Source organism: Pleuronectes platessa, chromosome 22, assembly GCF_947347685.1.
Source record: "Pleuronectes platessa chromosome 22, fPlePla1.1, whole genome shotgun sequence".
Classification (NCBI taxonomy): domain Eukaryota; kingdom Metazoa; phylum Chordata; class Actinopteri; order Pleuronectiformes; family Pleuronectidae; genus Pleuronectes; species Pleuronectes platessa.
Genome location: NC_070647.1, coordinates 240,991 through 261,309, shown reverse-complemented (window position 1 = coordinate 261,309; position 20,319 = coordinate 240,991).

The following is a 20,319-nucleotide window of genomic DNA, read 5'->3' as shown; positions in this document are numbered from 1 at the left end:
TTAGGCCCCCGTCCTGAGTGCTGAAAATGCCTAGAAATGTCTCACTCTTTGTGTTAGGGAAAGATACAATACTTGGGACACTTCTAGGCACTTTACATTACAGCAAAAAAACCTAGAAATGTCCCACACGTTTTCATGGGGAAAAATACAAAACATGGGAGAAAAAACCTCCAAATATGGCTGAGCCCGGGGAACCACTCTAAAGCCCTCACCCTGAGTGCTGAAAATGCCTAGACATGTTCCACTCTTTGATTTAGGGAAAAATACAATACATGGGACATTTGTAGGCGCTTTACATTATAGCAAAGATGCCTAGAAATGTCCCAACCAATCAGAATGAGCCGGACGCTTCTAGGCACTTATCATTAAGGCAAAATGCCTGGAAATGTCCCACACTTTTTTATGTTAGGGTAATACAATACATGGGACACTTGTAGGCACTTTATATTACAGCAAAATGCCTAGAAATGTCCCATACTAGGGGTTACGGAAGTGCAATATTTGGGTCTCTCTCTGAGTATTTCAAAAGAAAACATTCTTATGATCCTCCCTAAAGGAAACACTCCTATGCTTATCTCCAAAGGATACTTGGTTCCCGTTTTTACCCATATTTCCTATGGTTATCTCCAAAGGAATCAAAGGAAACATATGTATATCAGTTTCCTGTGTTTAGATCTCTTTCTTAGTCACATTTCACTGAACCGGGCCTCCACGGAGAGACCAAGCACCAGCACCGGCCGTGCCCGGGGACCCACACTTAAGTCCCCCTCCTGAGTGTTATCACCCATGGGCCTGGGTTAAAGAGCCTCGCGCTCTTGGTTCTCCATTCCACACTTAGTCAGATTTCGCTGACCCTGGCCTCCATGGAGAGACCCAGCACCAGCACCGGCCGTGCCCGGAGACCCACACTTAAGCCCCCATCTTGAGTGTTATCACCCATGGGCCTTGGTTAAAGAGCCTCGCGCCCTTGGTTCTCCATTCCACACTTAGTCCGATTTTGCTGACCCAGGCCTCCATGGAGAGACCCAGCACCAGCACTGGCCGTGCCCTGAGACCCACACTTAAGTCCCCGTACTGAGTGTTATCACCCATGGCACTGGGTTAAAGAGCCTCGCGCTCTTGGTTCTCCATTCCAAACTTAGTCAGATTTCGCTGACCCGGGCCTCCAAGGAGAGACCCAGCACCAGCACCGGCCGTGCCCTGAGACCCAGACTTAAGCCCCCGTCCTGAGTGTTATCACCCATGGGCCTTGGTTAAAGAGCCTCGCGCCCTTGGTTCTCCATTCCACACTTAGTCAGATTTCGCTGTCCCGTGCCTCCATGGAGAGACCCAGCACCAGCACCGGCCGTGCCCGGGGACCCACACTTAGGCCCCCGTCCTGAGTGCTGAAAATGCCTAGAAATGTCTCACTCTTTGTGTTAGGGAAAGATACAATACTTGGGACACTTCTAGGCACTTTACATTACAGCAAAAAAACCTAGAAATGTCCCACACGTTTTCATGGGGAAAAATACAAAACATGGGAGAAAAAACCTCCAAATATGGCTGAGCCCGGGGAACCACTCTAAAGCCCTCACCCTGAGTGCTGAAAATGCCTAGACATGTTCCACTCTTTGATTTAGGGAAAAATACAATACATGGGACATTTGTAGGCGCTTTACATTATAGCAAAGATGCCTAGAAATGTCCCAACCAATCAGAATGAGCCGGACGCTTCTAGGCACTTATCATTAAGGCAAAATGCCTGGAAATGTCCCACACTTTTTTATGTTAGGGTAATACAATACATGGGACACTTGTAGGCACTTTATATTACAGCAAAATGCCTAGAAATGTCCCATACTAGGGGTTACGGAAGTGCAATATTTGGGTCTCTCTCTGAGTATTTCAAAAGAAAACATTCTTATGATCCTCCCTAAAGGAAACACTCCTATGCTTATCTCCAAAGGATACTTGGTTCCCGTTTTTACCCATATTTCCTATGGTTATCTCCAAAGGAATCAAAGGAAACATATGTATATCAGTTTCCTGTGTTTAGATCTCTTTCTTAGTCACATTTCACTGAACCGGGCCTCCACGGAGAGACCAAGCACCAGCACCGGCCGTGCCCGGGGACCCACACTTAAGTCCCCCTCCTGAGTGTTATCACCCATGGGCCTGGGTTAAAGAGCCTCGCGCTCTTGGTTCTCCATTCCACACTTAGTCAGATTTCGCTGACCCTGGCCTCCATGGAGAGACCCAGCACCAGCACCGGCCGTGCCCGGAGACCCACACTTAAGCCCCCATCTTGAGTGTTATCACCCATGGGCCTTGGTTAAAGAGCCTCGCGCCCTTGGTTCTCCATTCCACACTTAGTCCGATTTCGCTGACCCAGGCCTCCATGGAGAGACCCAGCACCAGCACCGGCCGTGACCGGAGACCCATACTTAAGGCCCCGTCCTGAGTGTTATCACCCATGGACCTGGGTTAAAGAGCCTTTCGCCCTTGGTTCTCCATTCCACACTTAGTCAAATTTCGCTGTCCCGGACCTCCATGGAGAGACCAAGCACCAGCACCGGCCGTGCCCTGAGACCCACACTTAAGCCCCCGTCCTGAGTGTTATCAACCATGGGCCTTGGTTAAAGAGCCTCGCGCCCTTGGTTCTCCATTCCACACTTAGTCCGATTTCGCTGACCCAGGCCTCCATGGAGAGACCCAGCACCAGCACCGGCCGTGACCGGAGACCCACACTTAAGGCCCCGTCCTGAGTGTTATCACCCATGGGCCTGGGTTAAAGAGCCTCTCGCCCTTGGTTCTCCATTCCACACTTAGTCAGATTTCGCTGTCCCGGGCCTCCAATGAGAGACCCAGCACCAGCACCGGCCGTGCCAGGGGACCCACACTTAGGCCCCCGTCCTGAGTGCTGAAAATGCCTAGAAATGTCTCACTCTTTGTGTTAGGGAAAGATACAATACTTGGGACACTTCTAGGCACTTTACATTACAGTAAAAATGCCTAGAAATGTCCTACACGTTTTCATGGGGAAAAATACAAAACATGGGAGAAAAAACCTCCAAATATGGCTGAGTCCGGGGACCCACTCTAAAGCCCTCACCCTGAGTGCTGAAAATGCCTAGAAATGTTCCACTCTTTGTGTTAGGGAAAAACACAATACATGGGACATTTGTAGGCGCTTTACATTATAGCAAAGATGCCTAGAAATGTCCCAACCAATCAGAATGAGCCGGACGCTTCTAGGCACTTATCATTGAGGCAAAATGCCTGGAAATGTCCCACACCTTTGGTGTTAGGGTAATACAATACATGGGACACTTGTAGGCACTTTACATTACAGCAAAATGCCTAGAAATGTCCCACACTAGGGCTTACGGAAGTGCAATATTTGGGTCTCTCTCTGAGTAATTCAAAAGGAAACATTCCTATGATCCTCTTTAAAGGAAACACTCCTATGCTTATCTCCAAAGGATCCTTTGTTCCCGTTCTTACCCATGTTGTCTATGGTTATCTCCAAAGGAATCAAAGGAAACATATGTATATCAGTTTCCTGTGTTTAGATCTCTTTCTTAGTCACATTTCACTGAACCGGGCCTCCAAGGAGAGACCCAGCACCAGCACCGGCCGTGCCCGGAGACCCACACTTAAGCCCCCATCTTGAGTGTTATCACCCATGGGCCTTGGTTAAAAAGCCTCGCGCCCTTGGTTCTCCATTCCACACTTAGTCCGATTTCGCTGACCCGGGCCTCCAAGGAGAGACCCAGCACCAGCACCGGCCGTGCCCTGAGACCCACACTTAAGCCCCCGTCCTGAGTGTTATCAACCATGGGCCTGGGTTAAAGAGCCTCGCGCCCTTGGTTCTCCATTCCACACTTAGTCCGATTTCGCTGACCCAGGCCTCCATGGAGAGACCTGAATGTTATCACCCATGGGCCTGGGGTAAAGAGCCTCGTGCCCTTGGTTCTCCATTCGACACTTAGTCAGATTTCGCTGACCCAAGCCTCCAAGGAGAGACCCAGCACCAGCACCGGCCGTGCCCTGAGACCCACACTTAAGCCCCCGTCCTGAGTGTTATCAACCATGGGCCTGGGTTAAAGAGCCTCGCGCCCTTGGTTCTCCATTCCACACTTAGTCAGATTTCGCTGTCCCGGGCCTCCATGGAGATACCCAGTACCAGCACCGGCCGTGCCCGGGGACCCACACTTAGGCCCCCGTCCTGAGTGCTGAAAATGCCTAGAAATGTTCCACTCTTTGTGTTAGGGAAAAATACAATACCTGGGACATTGGTAGGCGCTTTACATTATAGCAAAAATGCCTAGAAATGTCCCAACCAATCAGAATGAGCCGGACGCTTCTAGGCACTTATCATTGAGGCAAAATGCCTGGAAATGTCCCACACCTTTAGTGTTAGGGTAATACAATACATGGGACACTTGTAGGCACTTTACATTACAGCAAAATGCCTAGAAATGTCCCACACTAGGGGTTACGGAAGTGCAATATTTGGGTCTCTCTCTGAGTAATTAAAAAGGAAACATACCTATGATCCTCTTTAAAGGAAACACTCCTATGCTTATCTCCAAAGGATACTTGGTTCCCGTTTTTACCCATATCTCCTATGGTTATCTCCAAAGGAATCAAAGGAAACATATGTATATCAGTTTCCTGTGTTTAGATCTCTTTCTTAGTCACATTTCACTGAACCGGGCCTCCACGGAGAGACCAAGCACCAGCACCGGCCGTGCCCGGGGACCCACACTTAAGCCCCCGTCCTGAGTGTTATCACCCATGGGCCTTGGTTAAAGAGCCTCGCGCCCTTGGTTCTCCATTCCACACTTAGTCCGATTTCGCTGACCCAGGCCTCCATGGAGAGACAAAGCACCAGCACCGGCCGTGCCCTGAGACCCACACTTAAGCCCCCGTCCTGAGTGTTATCACCCATGGGCCTGGGTTAAAGAGCCTCGCGCCCTTGGTTCTCCATTCAACACTTAGTCAGATTTCGTTGACCCGGGCCTCCAAGGAGAGACAAAGCACCAGCACCGGCCGTGCCCTGAGACCCACACTTAAGCCCCCGTCCTGAGTGTTATCACCCATGGGCCTTGGTTAAAGTGCCTCGCGCCCTTGGTTCTCCATTCCACACTTAGTCCGATTTCGCTGACCCAGGCCTCCATGGAGAGACCCAGCACCAGCACCGGCTGTGCCCGGAGACCCAAACTTAAGCCCCCGTCCTGAATGTTATCACCCATGGGACTGGGGTAAAGAGCCTCGTGCCCTTGGTTCTCCATTCGACACTTAGTCAGATTTCGCTGACCCGGGCCTCCATGGAGAAACCCAGCACCAGCACCGGCCGTGCCCGGGGACCCACACTTAGGCCCCCGTCCTGAGTGCTGAAAATGCCTAGAAATGTCTCACTCTTTGTGTTAGGGAAAGATACAATACTTGGGACACTTCTAGGCACTTTACATTACAGCAAAAATGCCTAGAAATGTCCCATACGTTTTCATGGGGAAAAATACAAAACATGGGAAAAAAACCTCCTAATATGGCTGAGCCCGTGGACAAACTCTAAAGCCCACACCCTGAGTGCTGAAAAAACCTTGAAATGTTCCACTCTTTGTGTTAGGGAAAAATACAATACCTGGGACATTTGTAGGCGCTTTACATTATAGCAAAAATGCCTAGAAATGTCCCAACCAATCAGAATGAGCCGGACGCTTCTAGGCACTTATCATTGAGGCAAAATGCCTGGAAATGTCCCACACCTTTAGTGTTAGGGTAATACAATACATGGGACACTTGTAGGCACTTTACATTACAGCAAAATGCCTAGAAATGTCCCACACTAGGGGTTACGGAAGTGCAATATTTGGGTCTCTCTCTGAGTAATTAAAAAGGAAACATACCTATGATCCTCTTTAAAGGAAACACTCCTATCCTTATCTCCAAAGGATACTTGGTTCCCGTTTTTATCCATATTTCCTATGGTTATCTCTAAAGGAATCAAAGGAAACATATGTATATCAGTTTCCTGTGTTTAGATCTCTTTCTTAGTCACATTTCACTGAACCGGGCCTCCACGGAGAGACCAAGCACCAGCACCGGCCGTGCCCGGGGACCCACACTTAAGTCCCCCTCCTGAGTGTTATCACCCATGGGCCTGGGTTAAAGAGCCTCGCGCTCTTGGTTCTCCATTCCACACTTAGTCAGATTTTGCTGACCCGGGCCTCCAAGGAGAGACCAAGCACCAGCACCGGCCGTGCCCGGGGACCCACACTTAAGTCCCCCTCCTGAGTGTTATCACCCATGGGTCTAGGTTAAAGAGCCTCGCGGTCTTGGTTCTCCATTCCACACTTAGTCAGATTTCGCTGACCCGGGCCTCCATGGAGAAACCCAGCACCAGCACCGGCCGTGCCCGGGGACCCACACTTAGGCCCCCGTCCTGAGTGCTGAAAATGCCTAGAAATGTCTCACTCTTTGTGTTAGGGAAAGATACAATACTTGGGACACTTCTAGGCACTTTACATTACAGCAAAAATGCCTAGAAATGTCCCACACGTTTTCATGGGGAAAAATACAAAACATGGTAGAAAAAACCTCCAAATATGGCTGAGCCCAGGGACCCACTCTATAGCCCTCACCCTGAGTGCTGAAAATGCCTAGAAATGTTACAATCTTTGTGTTAGGGAAAAATACAATACATGGGACATTTGTAGGCGCTTTACATTATAGCAAAGATGCCTAGAAATGTCCCAACCAATCAGAATGAGCCGGACGCTTCTAGGCACTTATCATTGAGGCAAAATGCCTGGAAATGTCCCACACTTTTTTATGTTAGGGTAATACGATACATGGGACACTTGTAGGCACTTTACATTACAGCAAAATGCCTAGAAATGTCCCATACTAGGGCTTACGGAAGTGCAATATTTGGGTCACTCTCTGAGTAATTCAAAAGGAAACATTCCTATGATCCTCTTTAAAGGAAACACTCCTATGCTTATCTCCAAAGGATCCTTTGTTCCCGTTCTTACCCATGTTGCCTATGGTTATCTCCAAAGGAATCAAAGGAAACATATGTATATCAGTTTCCTGTGTTTAGATCTCTTTCTTAGTCACATTTCACTGAACCGGGCCACCGAGGAGAGACCAAGCACCAGCACCGGCCGTGCCCTGAGACCCACACTTAAGCCCCCGTCCTGAGTGTTATCACCCATGGGCCTGGGTTAAAGAGCCTCGCGCTCTTGGTTCTCCATTCCAAACTTAGTCAGATTTTGCTGACCCGGGCCTCCAAGGAGAGATCAAGCACCAGCACCGGCCTTGCCCTGAGACCCACACTTAAGCCCCCGTCCTGAGTGTTATCACCCATGGGCCTTGGTTAAAGAGCCTTGTGCCCTTGGTTCTCCATTCCACAATTAGCCCGATTTCGCTGACCCAGGCCTCCATAGAGAGACCCAGCAGCAGCACCGGCCGTGCCCGGAGACCCACACTTAAGCCCCCGTCCTGAGTGTTATCACCCATGGGCCTGGGTTAAAGAGCCTCGCGCCCTTGGTTCTCCATTCCACACTTAGTCCGATTTCGCTGACCCAGGCCTCCATGGAGAGACCCAGCACCAGCACCGGCCGTGACCGGAGACCCACACTTAAGCCCCCGTCCTGAGTGTTATCACCCATGGGCCTGGGTTAAAGAGCCTCGCGCCCTTGGTTCTCCATTCCACACTTAGTCAGATTTCGGTGACCCGGGCCTCCAAGGAGAGACAAAGCACTAGCACCGGCCGTGCCCTGAGACCCACACTTAAGCCCCCGTCCTGAGTGTTATCACCCATTGGCCTTGGTTAAAGAGCCTCGCGCCCTTGGTTCTCCATTCCACACTTAGTCCGATTTCGCTGACCCAGGCCTCCATGGAGAGACCCAGCACCAGCACCGGCTGTGCCCGGAGACCCAAACTTAAGCCCCCGTCCCGAATGTTATCACCCATGGGCCTGGGTTAAAGAGCCTCGTGCCCTTGGTTCTCCATTCAACACTTAGTCAGATTTCGCTGACCCGGGCCTCCATGGAGAGACCCAGCACCAGCACCGGCCGTGCCCGGGGACCCACACTTAGGCCCCCGTCCTGAGTGCTGAAAATGCCTAGAAATGTCTCACTCTTTGTTTTAGGGAAAGATACAATACTTGGGACACTTCTAGGCACTTTACATTACAGCAAAAATGCCTAGAAATGTCCCACACGTTTTCATGGGGAAAAATACAAAACATGGTAGAAAAAACCTCCAAATATGGCTGAGCCCGGGGACCACTCTAAAGCCCTCACCCTGAGTGCTGAAAATGCCTAGAAATGTTCCACTCTTTGTGTTAGGGAAAAATACAATACATGGGACATTTGTAGGCGCTTTACATTATAGCAAAGATGCCTAGAAATGTCCCAACCAATCAGAATGAGCCGGTTGCTTCTAGGCACTTATAATTGAGGCAAAATGCCTGGAAATGTCCCACACTTTTTTATGTTAGGGTAATACAATACATGGGACACTTGTAGGCACTTTACATTACAGCAAAATGCCTAGAAATGTCCCATACTAGGGCTTACGGAAGTGCAATATTTGGGTCTCTCTCTGAGTAATTCAAAAGGAAACATTCCTATGATCCTCTTTAAAGGAAACACTCCTATGCTTATCTCCAAAGGATCCTTTGTTCCCGTTCTTACCCATGTTGTCTATGGTTATCTCCAAAGGAATCAAAGGAAACATATGTATATCAGTTTCCTGTGTTTAGATCTCTTTCTTAGTCACATTTCACTGAACCGGGCCTCCAAGGAGAGACCCAGCACCAGCACCGGCCGTGCCCGGAGACCCACACTTAAGCCCCCATCTTGAGTGTTATCACCCATGGGCCTTGGTTAAAAAGCCTCGCGCCCTTGGTTCTCCATTCCACACTTAGTCCGATTTCGCTGACCCGGGCCTCCAAGGAGAGACCCAGCACCAGCACCGGCCGTGCCCTGAGACCCACACTTAAGCCCCCGTCCTGAGTGTTATCAACCATGGGCCTGGGTTAAAGAGCCTCGCGCCCTTGGTTCTCCATTCCACACTTAGTCCGATTTCGCTGACCCAGGCCTCCATGGAGAGACCTGAATGTTATCACCCATGGGCCTGGGGTAAAGAGCCTCGTGCCCTTGGTTCTCCATTCGACACTTAGTCAGATTTCGCTGACCCAAGCCTCCAAGGAGAGACCCAGCACCAGCACCGGCCGTGCCCTGAGACCCACACTTAAGCCCCCGTCCTGAGTGTTATCAACCATGGGCCTGGGTTAAAGAGCCTCGCGCCCTTGGTTCTCCATTCCACACTTAGTCAGATTTCGCTGTCCCGGGCCTCCATGGAGATACCCAGTACCAGCACCGGCCGTGCCCGGGGACCCACACTTAGGCCCCCGTCCTGAGTGCTGAAAATGCCTAGAAATGTTCCACTCTTTGTGTTAGGGAAAAACACAATACATGGGACATTTGTAGGCGCTTTACATTATAGCAAAGATGCCTAGAAATGTCCCAACCAATCAGAATGAGCCGGACGCTTCTAGGCACTTATCATTGAGGCAAAATGCCTGGAAATGTCCCACACCTTTGGTGTTAGGGTAATACAATACATGGGACACTTGTAGGCACTTTACATTACAGCAAAATGCCTAGAAATGTCCCACACTAGGGGTTACGGCAGTGCAATATTTGGGTCTCTCTATGAGTAATTCAAAAGGAAACATTCCTATGATCCTCTTTAAAGGAAACACTCCTATGCTTATCTCCAAAGGATCCTTGGTTCCCGTTCTTACCCATATTTCCTATGGTTATCTCCAAATGAATCAAAGGAAACATATGTATATCAGTTTCCTGTGTTTAGATCTCTTTCTTAGTCACATTTCACTGAACCGGGCCTTCACGGAGAGACCAAGCACCAGCACCGGCCGTGCCCGGGGACCCACACTTAAGTCCCCCTCCTGAGTGTTATCACCCATGGACCTGGGTTAAAGAGCCTTTCGCCCTTGGTTCTCCATTCCACACTTAGTCAAATTTCGCTGTCCCGGACCTCCATGGAGAGACCAAGCACCAGCACCGGCCGTGCCCTGAGACCCACACTTAAGCCCCCGTCCTGAGTGTTATCAACCATGGGCCTTGGTTAAAGAGCCTCGCGCCCTTGGTTCTCCATTCCACACTTAGTCCGATTTCGCTGACCCAGGCCTCCATGGAGAGACCCAGCACCAGCACCGGCCGTGACCGGAGACCCACACTTAAGGCCCCGTCCTGAGTGTTATCACCCATGGGCCTGGGTTAAAGAGCCTCTCGCCCTTGGTTCTCCATTCCACACTTAGTCAGATTTCGCTGTCCCGGGCCTCCAATGAGAGACCCAGCACCAGCACCGGCCGTGCCAGGGGACCCACACTTAGGCCCCCGTCCTGAGTGCTGAAAATGCCTAGAAATGTCTCACTCTTTGTGTTAGGGAAAGATACAATACTTGGGACACTTCTAGGCACTTTACATTACAGTAAAAATGCCTAGAAATGTCCTACACGTTTTCATGGGGAAAAATACAAAACATGGGAGAAAAAACCTCCAAATATGGCTGAGTCTGGGGACCCACTCTAAAGCCCTCACCCTGAGTGCTGAAAATGCCTAGAAATGTTCCACTCTTTGTGTTAGGGAAAAACACAATACATGGGACATTTGTAGGCGCTTTACATTATAGCAAAGATGCCTAGAAATGTCCCAACCAATCAGAATGAGCCGGACGCTTCTAGGCACTTATCATTGAGGCAAAATGCCTGGAAATGTCCCACACCTTTGGTGTTAGGGTAATACAATACATGGGACACTTGTAGGCACTTTACATTACAGCAAAATGCCTAGAAATGTCCCACACTAGGGGTTACGGAAGTGCAATATTTGGGTCTCTCTATGAGTAATTCAAAAGGAAACATTCCTATGATCCTCTTTAAAGGAAACACTCCTATGCTTATCTCCAAAGGATCCTTGGTTCCCGTTCTTACCCATATTTCCTATGGTTATCTCCAAATGAATCAAAGGAAACATATGTATATCAGTTTCCTGTGTTTAGATCTCTTTCTTAGTCACATTTCACTGAACCGGGCCTTCACGGAGAGACCAAGCACCAGCACCGGCCGTGCCCGGGGACCCACACTTAAGTCCCCCTCCTGAGTGTTATCAGCCATGGGCCTGGGTTAAAGAGCCTTGCGCTCTTGGTTCTCCATTCCACACTTAGTCAGATTTCGCTGACCCGGGCCTCCAAGGAGAGACCAAGCACCAGCACCGGCCGTGCCCTGAGACCCACACTTAAGTCCCCGTCCTGAGTGTTATCACCCATGGCACTGGGTTAAAGAGCCTCGCGCTCTTGGTTCTCCATTCCAAACTTAGTCAGATTTCGCTGACCCGGGCCTCCAAGGAGAGACCCAGCACCAGCACCGGCCGTGCCCGGAGACCCACACTTAAGCCCCCATCTTGAGTGTTATCACCCATGGGCCTTGGTTAAAAAGCCTCGCGCCCTTGGTTCTCCATTCCACACTTAGTCCGATTTCGCTGACCCGGGCCTCCAAGGAGAGACCCAGCACCAGCACCGGCCGTGCCCTGAGACCCACACTTAAGCCCCCGTCCTGAGTGTTATCACCCATGGGCCTTGGTTAAAGAGCCTCGCGCCCTTGGTTCTCCATTCCACACTTAGTCCGATTTCGCTGACCCAGGCCTCCATGGAGAGACAAAGCACCAGCACCGGCCGTGCCCTGAGACCCAAACTTAAGCCCCCGTCCTGAGTGTTATCACCCATGGGCCTGGGTTAAAGAGCCTCGCGCCCTTGGTTCTCCATTCAACACTTAGTCAGATTTCGTTGACCCGGACCTCCAAGGAGAGACAAAGCACCAGCACCGGCCGTGCCCTGAGACCCACACTTAAGCCCCCGTCCTGAGTGTTATCACCCATGGGCCTTGGTTAAAGAGCCTCGCGCCCTTGGTTCTCCATTCCACACTTAGTCCGATTTCGCTGACCCAGGCCTCCATGGAGAGACCTGAATGTTATCACCCATGGGCTTGGGGTAAAGAGCCTCGTGCCCTTGGTTCTCCATTCGACACTTAGTCAGATTTCGCTGACCCAAGCCTCCAAGGAGAGACCCAGCACCAGCACCGGCCATGCCCTGAGACCCACACTTAAGCCCCCGTTCTGAGTGTTATCAACCATGGGCCTGGGTTAAAGAGCCTCGCGCCCTTGGTTCTCCATTCCACACTTAGTCAGATTTCGCTGTCCCGGGCCTCCATGGAGATACCCAGTACCAGCACCGGCCGTGCCCGGGGACCCACACTTAGGCCCCCGTCCTGAGTGCTGAAAATGCCTAGAAATGTTCCACTCTTTGTGTTAGGGAAAAATACAATACCTGGGACATTTGTAGGCGCTTTACATTATAGCAAAAATGCCTAGAAATGTCCCAACCAATCAGAATGAGCCGGACGCTTCTAGGCACTTATCATTGAGGCAAAATGCCTGGAAATGTCCCACACCTTTAGTGTTAGGGTAATACAATACATGGGACACTTGTAGGCACTTTACATTACAGCAAAATGCCTACAAATGTCCCACACTAGGGGTTACGGAAGTGCAATATTTGGGTCTCTCTCTGAGTAATTAAAAAGGAAACATACCTATGATCCTCTTTAAAGGAAACACTCCTATGCTTATCTCCAAAGGATACTTGGTTCCCGTTTTTACCCATATCTCCTATGGTTATCTCCAAAGGAATCAAAGGAAACATATGTATATCAGTTTCCTGTGTTTAGATCTCTTTCTTAGTCACATTTCACTGAACCGGGCCTCCACGGAGAGACCAAGCACCAGCACCGGCCGTGCCCGGGGACCCACACTTAAGTCCCCCTCCTGAGTGTTATCACCCATGGGCCTGGGTTAAAGAGCCTCGCGCTCTTGGTTCTCCATTCCACACTTAGTCAGATTTCGCTGACCCTGGCCTCCATGGAGAGACCCAGCACCAGCACCGGCCGTGCCCGGAGACCCACACTTAAGCCCCCATCTTGAGTGTTATCACCCATGGGCCTTGGTTAAAGAGCCTCGCGCCCTTGGTTCTCCATTCCACACTTAGTCAGATTTCGCTGACCCGGGCCTCAAAGGAGAGACCAAGCACCAGCACCGGCCGTGCCCTGAGACCTACACTTAAGCCCCCGTCCTGAGTGTTATCACCCATGGGCCTGGGTTAAATAGCCTCTCGCCCTTGGTTCTCCATTCCACACTTAGTCAGATTTCGCTGTCCCGTGCCTCCATGGAGAGACCCAGCACCAGCACCGGCCGTGCCCGGGGACCCACACTTAGGCCCCCGTCCTGAGTGCTGAAAATGCCTAGAAATGTCTCACTCTTTGTGTTAGGGAAAGATACAATACTTTGGACACTTCTAGGCACTTTACATTACTGCAAAAAAACCTAGAAATGTCCCACACGTTTTCATGGGGAAAAATACAAAACATGGGAGAAAAAACCTCCAAATATGGCTGAGCCCGGGGAACCACTCTAAAGCCCTCACCCTGAGTGCTGAAAATGCCTAGACATGTTCCACTCTTTGATTTAGGGAAAAATACAATACATGGGACATTTGTAGGCGCTTTACATTATAGCAAAGATGCCTAGAAATGTCCCAACCAATCAGAATGAGCCGGACGCTTCTAGGCACTTATCATTAAGGCAAAATGCCTGGAAATGTCCCACACTTTTTTATGTTAGGGTAATACAATACATGGGACACTTGTAGGCACTTTATATTACAGCAAAATGCCTAGAAATGTCCCATACTAGGGGTTACGGAAGTGCAATATTTGGGTCTCTCTCTGAGTATTTCAAAAGAAAACATTCCTATGATCCTCCCTAAAGGAAACACTCCTATGCTTATCTCCAAAGGATACTTGGTTCCCGTTTTTACCCATATTTCCTATGGTTATCTCCAAAGGAATCAAAGGAAACATATGTATATCAGTTTCCTGTGTTTAGATCTCTTTCTTAGTCACATTTCACTGAACCGGGCCTCCACGGAGAGACCAAGCACCAGCACCGGCCGTGCCCGGGGACCCACACTTAAGTCCCCCTCCTGAGTGTTATCACCCATGGGCCTGGGTTAAAGAGCCTCGCGCTCTTGGTTCTCCATTCCACACTTAGTCAGATTTCGCTGACCCTGGCCTCCATGGAGATACCCAGCACCAGCACCGGCCGTGCCCGGAGACCCACACTTAAGCCCCCATCTTGAGTGTTATCACCCATGGGCCTTGGTTAAAGAGCCTCGCGCCCTTGGTTCTCCATTCCACACTTAGTCCGATTTCGCTGACCCAGGCCTCCATGGAGAGACCCAGCACCAGCACCGGCCGTGACCGGAGACCCACACTTAAGGCCCCGTCCTGAGTGTTATCACCCATGGACCTGGGTTAAAGAGCCTTTCGCCCTTGGTTCTCCATTCCACACTTAGTCAAATTTCGCTGTCCCGGACCTCCATGGAGAGACCAAGCACCAGCACCGGCCGTGCCCTGAGACCCACACTTAAGCCCCCGTCCTGAGTGTTATCAACCATGGGCCTTGGTTAAAGAGCCTCGCGCCCTTGGTTCTCCATTCCACACTTAGTCCGATTTCGCTGACCCAGGCCTCCATGGAGAGACCCAGCACCAGCACCGGCCGTGACCGGAGACCCACACTTAAGGCCCCGTCCTGAGTGTTATCACCCATGGGCCTGGGTTAAAGAGCCTCTCGCCCTTGGTTCTCCATTCCACACTTAGTCAGATTTCGCTGTCCCGGGCCTCCAATGAGAGACCCAGCACCAGCACCGGCCGTGCCAGGGGACCCACACTTAGGCCCCCGTCCTGAGTGCTGAAAATGCCTAGAAATGTCTCACTCTTTGTGTTAGGGAAAGATACAATACTTGGGACACTTCTAGGCACTTTACATTACAGTAAAAATGCCTAGAAATGTCCTACACGTTTTCATGCGGAAAAATACAAAACATGGGAGAAAAAACCTCCAAATATGGCTGAGTCTGGGGACCCACTCTAAAGCCCTCACCCTGAGTGCTGAAAATGCCTAGAAATGTTCCACTCTTTGTGTTAGGGAAAAACACAATACATGGGACATTTGTAGGCGCTTTACATTATAGCAAAGATGCCTAGAAATGTCCCAACCAATCAGAATGAGCCGGACGCTTCTAGGCACTTATCATTGAGGCAAAATGCCTGGAAATGTCCCACACCTTTGGTGTTAGGGTAATACAATACATGGGACACTTGTAGGCACTTTACATTACAGCAAAATGCCTAGAAATGTCCCACACTAGGGGTTACGGAAGTGCAATATTTGGGTCTCTCTATGAGTAATTCAAAAGGAAACATTCCTATGATCCTCTTTAAAGGAAACACTCCTATGCTTATCTCCAAAGGATCCTTGGTTCCCGTTCTTACCCATATTTCCTATGGTTATCTCCAAATGAATCAAAGGAAACATATGTATATCAGTTTCCTGTGTTTAGATCTCTTTCTTAGTCACATTTCACTGAACCGGGCCTTCACGGAGAGACCAAGCACCAGCACCGGCCGTGCCCGGGGACCCACACTTAAGTCCCCCTCCTGAGTGTTATCAGCCATGGGCCTGGGTTAAAGAGCCTTGCGCTCTTGGTTCTCCATTCCACACTTAGTCAGATTTCGCTGACCCGGGCCTCCAAGGAGAGACCAAGCACCAGCACCGGCCGTGCCCTGAGACCCACACTTAAGTCCCCGTCCTGAGTGTTATCACCCATGGCACTGGGTTAAAGAGCCTCGCGCTCTTGGTTCTCCATTCCAAACTTAGTCAGATTTCGCTGACCCGGGCCTCCAAGGAGAGACCCAGCACCAGCACCGGCCGTGCCCGGAGACCCACACTTAAGCCCCCATCTTGAGTGTTATCACCCAAGGGCCTTGGTTAAAAAGCCTCGCGCCCTTGGTTCTCCATTCCACACTTAGTCCGATTTTGCTGACCCGGGCCTCCAAGGAGAGACCCAGCACCAGCACCGGCCGTGCCCTGAGACCCACACTTAAGCCCCCGTCCTGAGTGTTATCACCCATGGGCCTTGGTTAAAGAGCCTCGCGCCCTTGGTTCTCCATTCCACACTTAGTCCGATTTCGCTGACCCAGGCCTCCATGGAGAGACAAAGCACCAGCACCGGCCGTGCCCTGAGACCCAAACTTAAGCCCCCGTCCTGAGTGTTATCACCCATGGGCCTGGGTTAAAGAGCCTCGCGCCCTTGGTTCTCCATTCAACACTTAGTCAGATTTCGTTGACCCGGACCTCCAAGGAGAGACAAAGCACCAGCACCGGCCGTGCCCTGAGACCCACACTTAAGCCCCCGTCCTGAGTGTTATCACCCATGGGCCTTGGTTAAAGAGCCTCGCGCCCTTGGTTCTCCATTCCACACTTAGTCCGATTTCGCTGACCCAGGCCTCCATGGAGAGACCTGAATGTTATCACCCATGGGCTTGGGGTAAAGAGCCTCGTGCCCTTGGTTCTCCATTCGACACTTAGTCAGATTTCGCTGACCCAAGCCTCCAAGGAGAGACCCAGCACCAGCACCGGCCATGCCCTGAGACCCACACTTAAGCCCCCGTTCTGAGTGTTATCAACCATGGGCCTGGGTTAAAGAGCCTCGCGCCCTTGGTTCTCCATTCCACACTTAGTCAGATTTCGCTGTCCCGGGCCTCCATGGAGATACCCAGTACCAGCACCGGCCGTGCCCGGGGACCCACACTTAGGCCCCCGTCCTGAGTGCTGAAAATGCCTAGAAATGTTCCACTCTTTGTGTTAGGGAAAAATACAATACCTGGGACATTTGTAGGCGCTTTACATTATAGCAAAAATGCCTAGAAATGTCCCAACCAATCAGAATGAGCCGGACGCTTCTAGGCACTTATCATTGAGGCAAAATGCCTGGAAATGTCCCACACCTTTAGTGTTAGGGTAATACAATACATGGGACACTTGTAGGCACTTTACATTACAGCAAAATGCCTACAAATGTCCCACACTAGGGGTTACGGAAGTGCAATATTTGGGTCTCTCTCTGAGTAATTAAAAAGGAAACATACCTATGATCCTCTTTAAAGGAAACACTCCTATGCTTATCTCCAAAGGATACTTGGTTCCCGTTTTTACCCATATCTCCTATGGTTATCTCCAAAGGAATCAAAGGAAACATATGTATATCAGTTTCCTGTGTTTAGATCTCTTTCTTAGTCACATTTCACTGAACCGGGCCTCCACGGAGAGACCAAGCACCAGCACCGGCCGTGCCCGGGGACCCACACTTAAGTCCCCCTCCTGAGTGTTATCACCCATGGGCCTGGGTTAAAGAGCCTCGCGCTCTTGGTTCTCCATTCCACACTTAGTCAGATTTCGCTGACCCTGGCCTCCATGGAGAGACCCAGCACCAGCACCGGCCGTGCCCGGAGACCCACACTTAAGCCCCCATCTTGAGTGTTATCACCCATGGGCCTTGGTTAAAGAGCCTCGCGCCCTTGGTTCTCCATTCCACACTTAGTCCGATTTTGCTGACCCAGGCCTCCATGGAGAGACCCAGCACCAGCACTGGCCGTGCCCTGAGACCCACACTTAAGTCCCCGTCCTGAGTGTTATCACCCATGGCACTGGGTTAAAGAGCCTCGCGCTCTTGGTTCTCCATTCCAAACTTAGTCAGATTTCGCTGACCCGGGCCTCCAAGGAGAGACCCAGCACCAGCACCGGCCGTGCCCTGAGACCCAGACTTAAGCCCCCGTCCTGAGTGTTATCACCCATGGGCCTTGGTTAAAGAGCCTCGCGCCCTTGGTTCTCCATTCCACACTTAGTCAGATTTCGCTGTCCCGTGCCTCCATGGAGAGACCCAGCACCAGCACCGGCCGTGCCCGGGGACCCACACTTAGGCCCCCGTCCTGAGTGCTGAAAATGCCTAGAAATGTCTCACTCTTTGTGTTAGGGAAAGATACAATACTTGGGACACTTCTAGGCACTTTACATTACAGCAAAAAAACCTAGAAATGTCCCACACGTTTTCATGGGGAAAAATACAAAACATGGGAGAAAAAACCTCCAAATATGGCTGAGCCCGGGGAACCACTCTAAAGCCCTCACCCTGAGTGCTGAAAATGCCTAGACATGTTCCACTCTTTGATTTAGGGAAAAATACAATACATGGGACATTTGTAGGCGCTTTACATTATAGCAAAGATGCCTAGAAATGTCCCAACCAATCAGAATGAGCCGGACGCTTCTAGGCACTTATCATTAAGGCAAAATGCCTGGAAATGTCCCACACTTTTTTATGTTAGGGTAATACAATACATGGGACACTTGTAGGCACTTTATATTACAGCAAAATGCCTAGAAATGTCCCATACTAGGGGTTACGGAAGTGCAATATTTGGGTCTCTCTCTGAGTATTTCAAAAGAAAACATTCTTATGATCCTCCCTAAAGGAAACACTCCTATGCTTATCTCCAAAGGATACTTGGTTCCCGTTTTTACCCATATTTCCTATGGTTATCTCCAAAGGAATCAAAGGAAACATATGTATATCAGTTTCCTGTGTTTAGATCTCTTTCTTAGTCACATTTCACTGAACCGGGCCTCCACGGAGAGACCAAGCACCAGCACCGGCCGTGCCCGGGGACCCACACTTAAGTCCCCCTCCTGAGTGTTATCACCCATGGGCCTGGGTTAAAGAGCCTCGCGCTCTTGGTTCTCCATTCCACACTTAGTCAGATTTCGCTGACCCTGGCCTCCATGGAGAGACCCAGCACCAGCACCGGCCGTGCCCGGAGACCCACACTTAAGCCCCCATCTTGAGTGTTATCACCCATGGGCCTTGGTTAAAGAGCCTCGCGCCCTTGGTTCTCCATTCCACACTTAGTCCGATTTCGCTGACCCAGGCCTCCATGGAGAGACCCAGCACCAGCACCGGCCGTGACCGGAGACCCATACTTAAGGCCCCGTCCTGAGTGTTATCACCCATGGACCTGGGTTAAAGAGCCTTTCGCCCTTGGTTCTCCATTCCACACTTAGTCAAATTTCGCTGTCCCGGACCTCCATGGAGAGACCAAGCACCAGCACCGGCCGTGCCCTGAGACCCACACTTAAGCCCCCGTCCTGAGTGTTATCAACCATGGGCCTTGGTTAAAGAGCCTCGCGCCCTTGGTTCTCCATTCCACACTTAGTCCGATTTCGCTGACCCAGGCCTCCATGGAGAGACCCAGCACCAGCACCGGCCGTGACCGGAGACCCACACTTAAGGCCCCGTCCTGAGTGTTATCACCCATGGGCCTGGGTTAAAGAGCCTCTCGCCCTTGGTTCTCCATTCCACACTTCGTCAGATTTCGCTGTCCCGGGCCTCCAATGAGAGACCCAGCACCAGCACCGGCCGTGCCAGGGGACCCACACTTAGGCCCCCGTCCTGAGTGCTGAAAATGCCTAGAAATGTCTCACTCTTTGTGTTAGGGAAAGATACAATACTTGGGACACTTCTAGGCACTTTACATTACAGTAAAAATGCCTAGAAATGTCCTACACGTTTTCATGGGGAAAAATACAAAACATGGGAGAAAAAACCTCCAAATATGGCTGAGTCCGGGGACCCACTCTAAAGCCCTCACCCTGAGTGCTGAAAATGCCTAGAAATATTCCACTCTTTGTGTTAGGGAAAAACACAATACATGGGACATTTGTAGGCGCTTTACATTATAGCAAAGATGCCTAGAAATGTCCCAACCAATCAGAATGAGCCGGACGCTTCTAGGCACTTATCATAGAGGCAAAATGCCTGGAAATGTCCCACACCTTTGGTGTTAGGGTAATACAATACATGGGACACTTGTAGGCACTTTACATTACAGCAAAATGCCTAGAAATGTCCCACACTAGGGCTTACGGAAGTGCAATATTTGGGTCTCTCTCTGAGTAATTCAAAAGGAAACATTCCTATGATCCTCTTTAAAGGAAACACTCCTATGCTTATCTCCAAAGGATCCTTTGTTCCCGTTCTTACCCATGTTGTCTATGGTTATCTCCAAAGGAATCAAAGGAAACATATGTATATCAGTTTCCTGTGTTTAGATCTCTTTCTTAGTCACATTTCACTGAACCGGGCCTCCAAGGAGAGACCCAGCACCAGCACCGGCCGTGCCCGGAGACCCACACTTAAGCCCCCATCTTGAGTGTTATCACCCATGGGCCTTGGTTAAAAAGCCTCGCGCCCTTGGTTCTCCATTCCACACTTAGTCCGATTTCG